At 34.7% G+C, this 8,471-nt stretch overlaps 1 long non-coding RNA gene across 1 annotated transcript in view; it reads left to right on the top strand.

Moving 5' to 3' along the window:
* Positions 1–8,471, top strand: part of LOC104863180 — a 34,103-nt gene that overhangs the window by 2,271 nt on the left and 23,361 nt on the right. The window contains exon 2 of the long non-coding RNA XR_780505.3: positions 2,041–2,097. This is a non-coding gene — a long non-coding RNA (uncharacterized LOC104863180). The remainder of the gene's footprint in view (positions 1–2,040; positions 2,098–8,471) is intronic.

Below are 8,471 nucleotides of genomic sequence, written 5' to 3'. Positions count from 1 at the left end.
TTTTTTTTTTTTTTTTTTTTTTTGGTACCGGGTATCAAACTCAGGTCCTTGTGCTTGCAAGGCAGGCGGCAGAACCACTGAGTTAAATCCCCGGCTCCTACATTATAGTGCTTTTCTGTTGGACGGCACTCAGCAGCTGCAGTTCACCATATATTTTTTAATCACACCTCAGAAAGACACTCATGAAAGAGGACTTTCAGAACTGGTTAAGAAAGTGGCAAGAAGGATGGGATTAGTCTTTTTGAAGTGAGGCTATTTTTTGTTTTCTTTTTTTCTTTTTTCGAGACAGAGTCTCAGTATATAGTTCAGGCTATACTACATGAACTTACTGTGTAGCACAGGCTGGCTTTGAACTCTCAGAGATCCTCCTGCCTCAGCCTCCTGAGTGCCAGGATTACAAGTGTGCACCATCATGCTTCCAAACTCTGTTGTGCTCACATTATTTCAATTCCTCCTACTTTGGAAAAGCCCAAGGCAATGCGAGAGTATTTTGAGGGAAGTTAGGCAAAGTGCCTTTTACTATAATAAAATTTAAAATTTAAACATTCACCATAGATAAAATTCTTGAAGACAAAGGCATAGGCAAGGATTTTCTGAATAGAACCCCAACAGCATAAGAAATAATATGAAGGATGAACAAATAGGATCATATAAATTAAAAAGCTTCTAAACAGAAAAAAGAAATAACTAAGAATGCAGACAACCTGTAGAAAGGGAAATTTTTTTTTCTAGCTGTTCCTTGGAAAAAGGACTAACCTCTGGGATATATAAAGAACAACAACAACAACAAAAAAAAGACCCAATCAAAAATTGGACAACTAAAATGAATATACACTTCTCAGAAAAATGCAAATGGCCAATTAATACATGAAAAAAATGTCAAAATCGCTGGCCATTGGAGAAATGCAAATTAAAACAACAAATTATCATCTTACTCCAGAAAGAATGGCTTTTATCAAGAAATCAAATAATGACAAATGTTGATTAGGATGTGGAGGAAAAGGAACTCTTTTACACTGTTGGTGGGAATGCAAGCTAGTACAACCACTATGGAAATCAGTGTGGAGATTCCTCAAAAAACTAAAAACATAAAAATGCCATTTGACCCAGTTATTCCCCTTTTAGGTATCTTCCTGAGTTAAAGCCATCATATTACAGTGATACATACATACCTGTATTATAGCAGCACAACTTATAATAGTTAAATCTTGGAAATGGCCTACATGCTATGAACAGAAGAATGGATAAAGGAAATCTGTATTTTGTTTTTATTTTCTTTTTTATTACTGGGAATCAAACTCAGGACCTTGTGCTTTTGAGGCAGGCATTGTGCCACTGAGCTAAATCCCTGCCCCAGGAAATCTGGTTTTTATACTCAGCCACATACTACTCTGCCATAAAGATAAATTTGAGGCATTTGTAGATAAATAGATGCAATTTGAAATCATAATATTGACTGAAAATAAGTCAGACACACAAGCTTAAATATTGCATGGTTTCACTTATATGATAAAGTCAATTTATGTATGGGGACAGAGAGGAAGAGAGAAGTATATGGTAGAAGACAGGTAAATAAGAAGTAGAGAAATCTTTTTAAATGGATGGAGAAACAAGAGATGGAGGGGCTGGGGATTTAGCTCAGTGGTTCTGCCGTCTGCCTTACAAGTACAAGGATCTGAGTTTGATCCCCAGTACAAAAAATAAAATAAAATAAATAAAAATGGAGGGAAGGAGACAAGGGAAAGGGGCTGGGAAGAAAGAATTGAAGGGAAAAAATGATGAAAATAGAGCTTTTGTGAGTGGGAAGGAACCAAGAACTGGAAGAAGCAGGGAGGAGGAAGAAGGTTAGGGGATGAAAAAGAGGGAGAGAGGGAGAGAGAGAGAGAGAGAAAGAAAGAAAAGAATTAAGATTATTACGTGCATGTACCAACTCCCTATGATAATTGCCATCGCTATATACTACAAACATGTATGAATTTAAAAAAAAGCAGTAGGTTAAGGAGAAAAAAGTTCACCATATACTTTAATCACACCTTGTAGGTCCCCAGCATCTGTGCCGTCCTTCTGTCTCTGCCTGCAGCACCGGACACACACCAGGTACCATATTTGTGTGTATATATACATACATACATGTACGTATCATACATATGTATATGTGGTGCCAGGAAAGAAAATTTTATACAAAACTGCCTCAAACAGGCTTTACTCGCTGAACAATTTCAGCCAAATGCAGTCCTTCCAGTAGCTAAAATGATGTGTTCTGTAAGATGCCTTTAAAAGAAAGAAACTATTATATTTCAGTTTACACTATTTTTCCATTCTAAAAGCCCTTTCATGTGCATGTGACATCTTATTTGAAATTGAGAGCAATCCTATGAGAAAGGCAAGGCAGAATGAAGAACTTTGTGTGCCTGGGGATTTGGCTCAGTGGTTCTGCTGCCTGCCTTACAAGCACAAGGGCCCAAGTTCAGTCCCTGCCACCAAAAAAAAAAAGAATGAAGAATTTTATAAAGGTCACAAGTTAGATTCTTGGTTTGTCTTGGCAGTTTTATTGCCTAGATTTTTACATTAGGATTCCTTTGGCTCCTTTGCCATATGTTTATACACAGAGTATAACTTGAAAGTGCAAAGGACACAATTCACACCTGGAAGTTTGATTCCATATTCTTGTCATGAGCACCCTGGTGAATTGGGGCCAGAGAGCTGTCAATTCACTATCATTTATGACATTTATGAGCATCCAGGCTCTGTGGTAGAAAGTAAGAATACAAATAATATAGAATAAGTAAGACACAATCTTTGCTCTTAAGGGGCTTATGGTAAAGAATATTTGAAAATAAATGAGTTTAATTATTATGATGGCAGGGGAATCATTCTAAGTACAATTAAATCTATTGGGCCAGGGAGAGTATTCTCAGAGAAGAGAATGACTGAATTTTTAAATTATGAAAAATATTAAATCTGAAAAATATCAAATATAAAACATTTTATTATGAAAAATATTACCTTCCAAATGCAAAAGTAGAAAGACTGGTATAATAAATTACTATGTAACCATTAGTCAGCTTCAACAGTTATAATCTCATGATCATTTTTTTTCTGTCCTTCCCTGGATTACTTTGAAGCAAACCACTAGCAGCAGATTATCCCATATCTATTTCACTATGTGTCTCTACATGATAAAGTCTGTTTAAAAAGATCAGAATATCTTAATATTGAAGATATACTCCTAAGTGAAATAAATAAGTCACACATGTGTAAATACCAAATAGTTTCCCTGGTGTGAATATTCTGCAACAATGCATAAGATTCTAATAAGATTACTGACATTTAGAAATTGGAAGAAAGGAGCTAAAGGTGTAGGGAAGGTGTGATGCGTAGAGGAAGAACAAAAAGGGAAAAGAAAAAAATGTGAGAGAATGAAAAGATGAAAATAAAGTGTTTGTAGATGGGGAGGGGAGGAGGGGGTGAAGGGTGGGCAGAGGTAAGGGGAAAAAATGAGAATCAGGACTTGCCATGTAGAGGTACATGATCCCAACAATGAATGTAACTGTACTGTATCCCTAAAATGTACCAATAAACTCAATAAAATTAAAAAAAAAGATCAGAATATCTTAAAAATCTTTTAAAAGTAATAATTTTTTAAATATCTAGACAGTTTAAAAAATTTCTCATAAATGCTCTATATAATTTAGTTCTTAAACTCAAGACCCAAGCAAGCCCCTCACATTGCTTTTAGCTAGTCTCCTAAACTTTTTCCTTTCCTTGTACTTTATATATTAAAGAAATGGATACATTGTCCTGTGTAATTTCCCATACTCTGCATTTTGTTGATTGCAGTCTATATTTCTGCTTAAAATGTAGTCTTCTCCTGTATTTTCCATAGACTGGTGGATCCAGAGGTTTGATCAGGAAAATACAATCCATATGAAAAGAAAAATCAATCATCCAATCAGAAACAGAACCAGAACTGTCATGTATGTTAGAATTAAGAAAGTACATTAAAATGATTAATTTATTTCAAATGTTCAAAAAGATTAGAAGAGATAGGGGAAACATAACAAAAGACAACTTGTGCTTCTACAGAAGGAATCTATAATGTTATGAGATTAAAAAATATATCAAGCAGTTCTCTGGGATGTAACTTAGTGATTGAACATTTGCCTGTTATGCTCAAGGCCCTGGGTTTGAATACGAGCATTGCAACAATAGCAATAACAATAAAACCATTGACTTGGATTAAGGGCAAATTAGACATTGCTAAAGAAAAAATTAGTGAGCTGCAAGCAACATAATAAAAATCATCTAAATGAAACATTTAGACAAAAAAAAAAGAAATGGAAATGTTCTATATCAGTGAGCTATAGAACAACTAGAAGTTACCTAATATATGTGTAATGCAATCTCCAAAAGAGGGGATGAGAACAAGAAATGTTTGAAGAAATAATAGCCAGAAGTTTCCAAATTTCATGAAAACCATATACAGTTGGTACAATCTAAGTATCAGTTCCAGAACCCCTTCTTCCCCCTCCTGAAATCCACAGATCCTCATGCTTTACATAAAAGATGATAGTATTTTCATATAGCTTCAAATATCTTTTATATACTTTAAATCACGCCTAGATTAATTATAAGAGCTAATATAATATTAGGGCCATGAAAATACTTGTCATACTGTATTTTTAGGGGAAAATGACAATAAAAAACTCTGGGGACACTCAGTTTAGATATAATTTTTCCCCAGTTGTTTTCAATTTGCTGTTGCTTAACTGTGGATGCAGCATTTGCACATATGGAGGGCTGACTGTACTTACAGAACTAAAAAGTTCAACAGACTTCCAGTTTCTAGATCAGTGGATAGGAGACTTAAACCAAACCATAACAGTAATTATATTAAATGTAAATGGACTAAACATCTCCAATTAAAAGACAAAGATTATGCGTACAAGCAAGATACAGTATGCTGCCTTCGAGAAATGTGCTTTAAATATATAGACACAGGTTCAAAGTAGAAGCATGAAAAGATTTATTGTGCTAACAAAAAAAAGTAGTCAGGAGAAAAGCAAATTTCAAAGCAAAGAATATTATTAAATGTAAAGAAGGCTATTTCATAACAATAAAGATGTCAGTTCATCAAGGGGACATAATAATACTAAATACTTATGCCCTTAATAATAGAGCTTCCAAATACAGCAAAAATAGATGCAAGGAAAAACAGGCAAGTCCATGATGATAGCTGAAAATTTCAATACTTTTTCCCTAGCATTTCACAGAACAAGATAAAAGATCAGCAAAGATATAGGACACTTGCTGAATACTATGAAGCAACTTTATCTAATTAACATCTGTAGGTTACTCCATCTAATAATAGAATTCACGTGCTTTTCAAGTGTACATAGAATATTTTCCAAGGTAGATCATATTTAATACCATAAAGCATCAAATATAAGAGTCCAAGTCAAACAAAGTATGTTCTCTGATGACAATGAAATTATATAGTAGAAACCAATAACATGTATGGAATTCCTCTGGCTCCCAAACTGGCTTCTTTTTTCCAGGGTCTTTTCTTCTTTTTTTTTTTTTGGTACTGGGGATCGAACTGGGGTCCTTGCGCTTGTGAGGCAGGAAAGTGGAACCACTGAGCTAAATCCCAGGCCCTTCCATTGTTCTTTCTTATCTTAAGTAAAGTTCTCATTATCTATTCAGTTACTTGTCAGAAATTAAAAAAAAATTAAACAAATTGAATTAATATAATAAAAATTGTACATATTTTTGAGATAACATGTGAAGTTTCTATGCATGTATACATAGTGTAACATTCAAATTAGGAAAAACATATCTATCTCCTCAAACATTGATCATTTCTTTGTGGTGAAAACATTTAAAATCCTTTATTCTACTTTATTTGAAGCACACAATAAGTTATCATTTTCAATAGTTTTTCTTCTTTGCAATAAAACACCAGAATTTGTTTCTTTTTTTAAAAACTAATTTTATTGATACATTTAATGTATACAATATAATGACAATCATCAATGGATATTTGCACCTTGCATAATCTATCTTGGTTCTTGTTTTTTTCCCCATCCCCTTGCCCTCCCTTCAACCCCTCCCTCCCTCCCTATCTACAAAGACTTTTTTTCCATTATTTTTCATTTTATCATATTAATACCATTTCTTCTTTCCTTTCCTCTACCCCCATTTCCCCTTCTCTTGTCCCTTTTCTTCCTATTTCGCATTATCTATTATACCTTTTAATCCTTATTTACACTTTCAGTTTCTCACACTAGAGAAACTATTCAGTATTTTCATGTGTGTCCTATTTATATCACTTGAGTATCACCTCAATGTGCATATATTTAGCTATAAATGTCTCTAATTTCTCATTTTTATGGCTGAGTAGTATTCCATTTTATAAAAATACCACATTTTCTTTATTCAGTCTCTTGTTGATGGGCAATTGGGCTGCTTCCAAGTTTTAGCTATTACAAATTGTGCTGCTATGAACATGGGTGCATATATATATATATATATATATATATATACTCATATGTAAAAGTATAATACTTTTATTTCTTATTTGGGGAAGATACCCAGCCAGGGACTGCCAATCCTAGTTCTTTGAGGTATCTCCATACTGCTTTCCACAGTGGTTGTACCAGACTACACTCCCATCAGCAGCAGAGCAGTGTTCCTCTTTCCCCACAACCCTGCCAGCATTTGTTGTTAGTTTCATCTATCTAACTGTAACTTAGAACCTGTTGACAAACCTTTCCCCATTTCTCCTCTCCTGCTTTCCCCAGGCTCTGGTAACTACTAGTATATGCTCACTGTCTATGAGTTCAAGTTTTTTTTTTTTTTTTTTGCGACTTCACTTATGACTGAGATAATAATACAGACTTTATCTTTCTGCATCTGGTTTATTTCACTTAATGTAATGTCTTCCACTTCCATCATGTTATCACAGAATTTCATCTTTTTTTTTTGGGTGTGTGGGTGAGTGGAATTCCAGTGTGTACCCATTCTTTCTTCATTCACTTGTTTATAAACAGTTTGTTTCCATTTCTTGGCTATTGTGAATGCTGGTCCAATAAACATGGGAGTGCCGATGTCTCCTCAACATACTGATTTTTATTTCTTTTCCCAGTAGTGGGATCACTATATCATGTGGTAGTTTTCTTTTTCTTTTTTGAGGAATCTCTATGTAGGTTTCTATTCAGTATTTAAGCCAGAAATTCTTAATTCCTCCTGCTCCCTCATTTTCATTATGTAATAATCTCAAATTATGCTTACTTTTCTTTTAAGTTGTTTTTCACATTTATTCCCTGTCTCTGCTTCTGTTATTGCAGCCTTTGTTCAGAGTATCACTATCTTCTTTGTGGATCAGCACCAGCCACCTAACTGGTCCTTCTACCTCCAGCTTTTCCCACCCAGCCTCCTTAAATTTACTTTCCACCAAGTGTAATGTAGTAAACTTGGTCACGTTTTAATGGTTTCTCTTTAGCTGCTCAATAGCTGTCCTATACTTAGAGAATCTCTAGTGTTTAGAGTCCTGATTCCTAGGTGAAAGCCAGGACTCACTTTCTCCGTCTCCTTTGTAACTGTGAGAGGTACATAACCCAGTCTCCATCCACTGCACCACAGAAGACTTTAAGAAGAGCACAATGTGTGTACTTCCGTCCTTTTTATTGCTGAATAATATTCGATTGGATTTCTATTTATTACAATTTGTTTCCCTATTCAACTGCTAACGGAAATTAAGGTTGCTTCTAGTTTTTGGCTATTATAAATAAGGCTACTACCCTGTTTTCCTGAAAGCAGTACCTAGCAGGAAAACAATCATTATTGAAGACTAGAGATGAAAGATGCCAGGTGCATTCAGCCTATCCTGGCCTTATCTGCCATTAACACTCTTGCTTGGTGCCTACCCTATAAGGCAGTTAAGGCAAGGATAGGTTGATCGGGGCTGGCATTTTGCTCTAGTCTTCAATGCTGATTATTTTCTGCTAGGTCTTGTTTTCAGGGAAACATGGCTATGTATGAATATCCATGTGAATTCTATGTAGACACATATGCTTTCATTTCTCCTAGGTATAGAAATGACAGTGGTCATCTGGTAACTGTATCTGAAGTGCTTGATGTTTGTGAAGGTTAAAGAGATTGAGTATGTGTGTATTTGTGTGTGAGTCTGGATTTGGAGAAGTTGATCTTTCATAATTTGAGTTTTGAAATGTATCTCATACATACTTTTGAACATAGAAAGATAAAAGGAAAATAGAAATACTTTTTCTTAATATCAAATTTATTGAAGGTATCTAATTTTAGAATCTATTATTAAATTTAAGCTTAACTTTAAACCTATAGTTTTATTTACAAATGTAATATTCTCTTGGGCTGGGGATTTAGCTCAGTAGCACCATGCCTGTCTCACCCGTGCAAGGTCCTGAATTCAATCTCCTGTACCCCCCCAA

The sequence above is a fragment of the Fukomys damarensis genome, unplaced genomic scaffold (genome assembly GCF_012274545.1).
Source record: "Fukomys damarensis isolate Sample0158 unplaced genomic scaffold, DMR_v1.0_HiC HiC_scaffold_37, whole genome shotgun sequence".
Taxonomy (NCBI): domain Eukaryota; kingdom Metazoa; phylum Chordata; class Mammalia; order Rodentia; family Bathyergidae; genus Fukomys; species Fukomys damarensis.
This window is presented reverse-complemented; position numbering and strand designations above follow the sequence as displayed.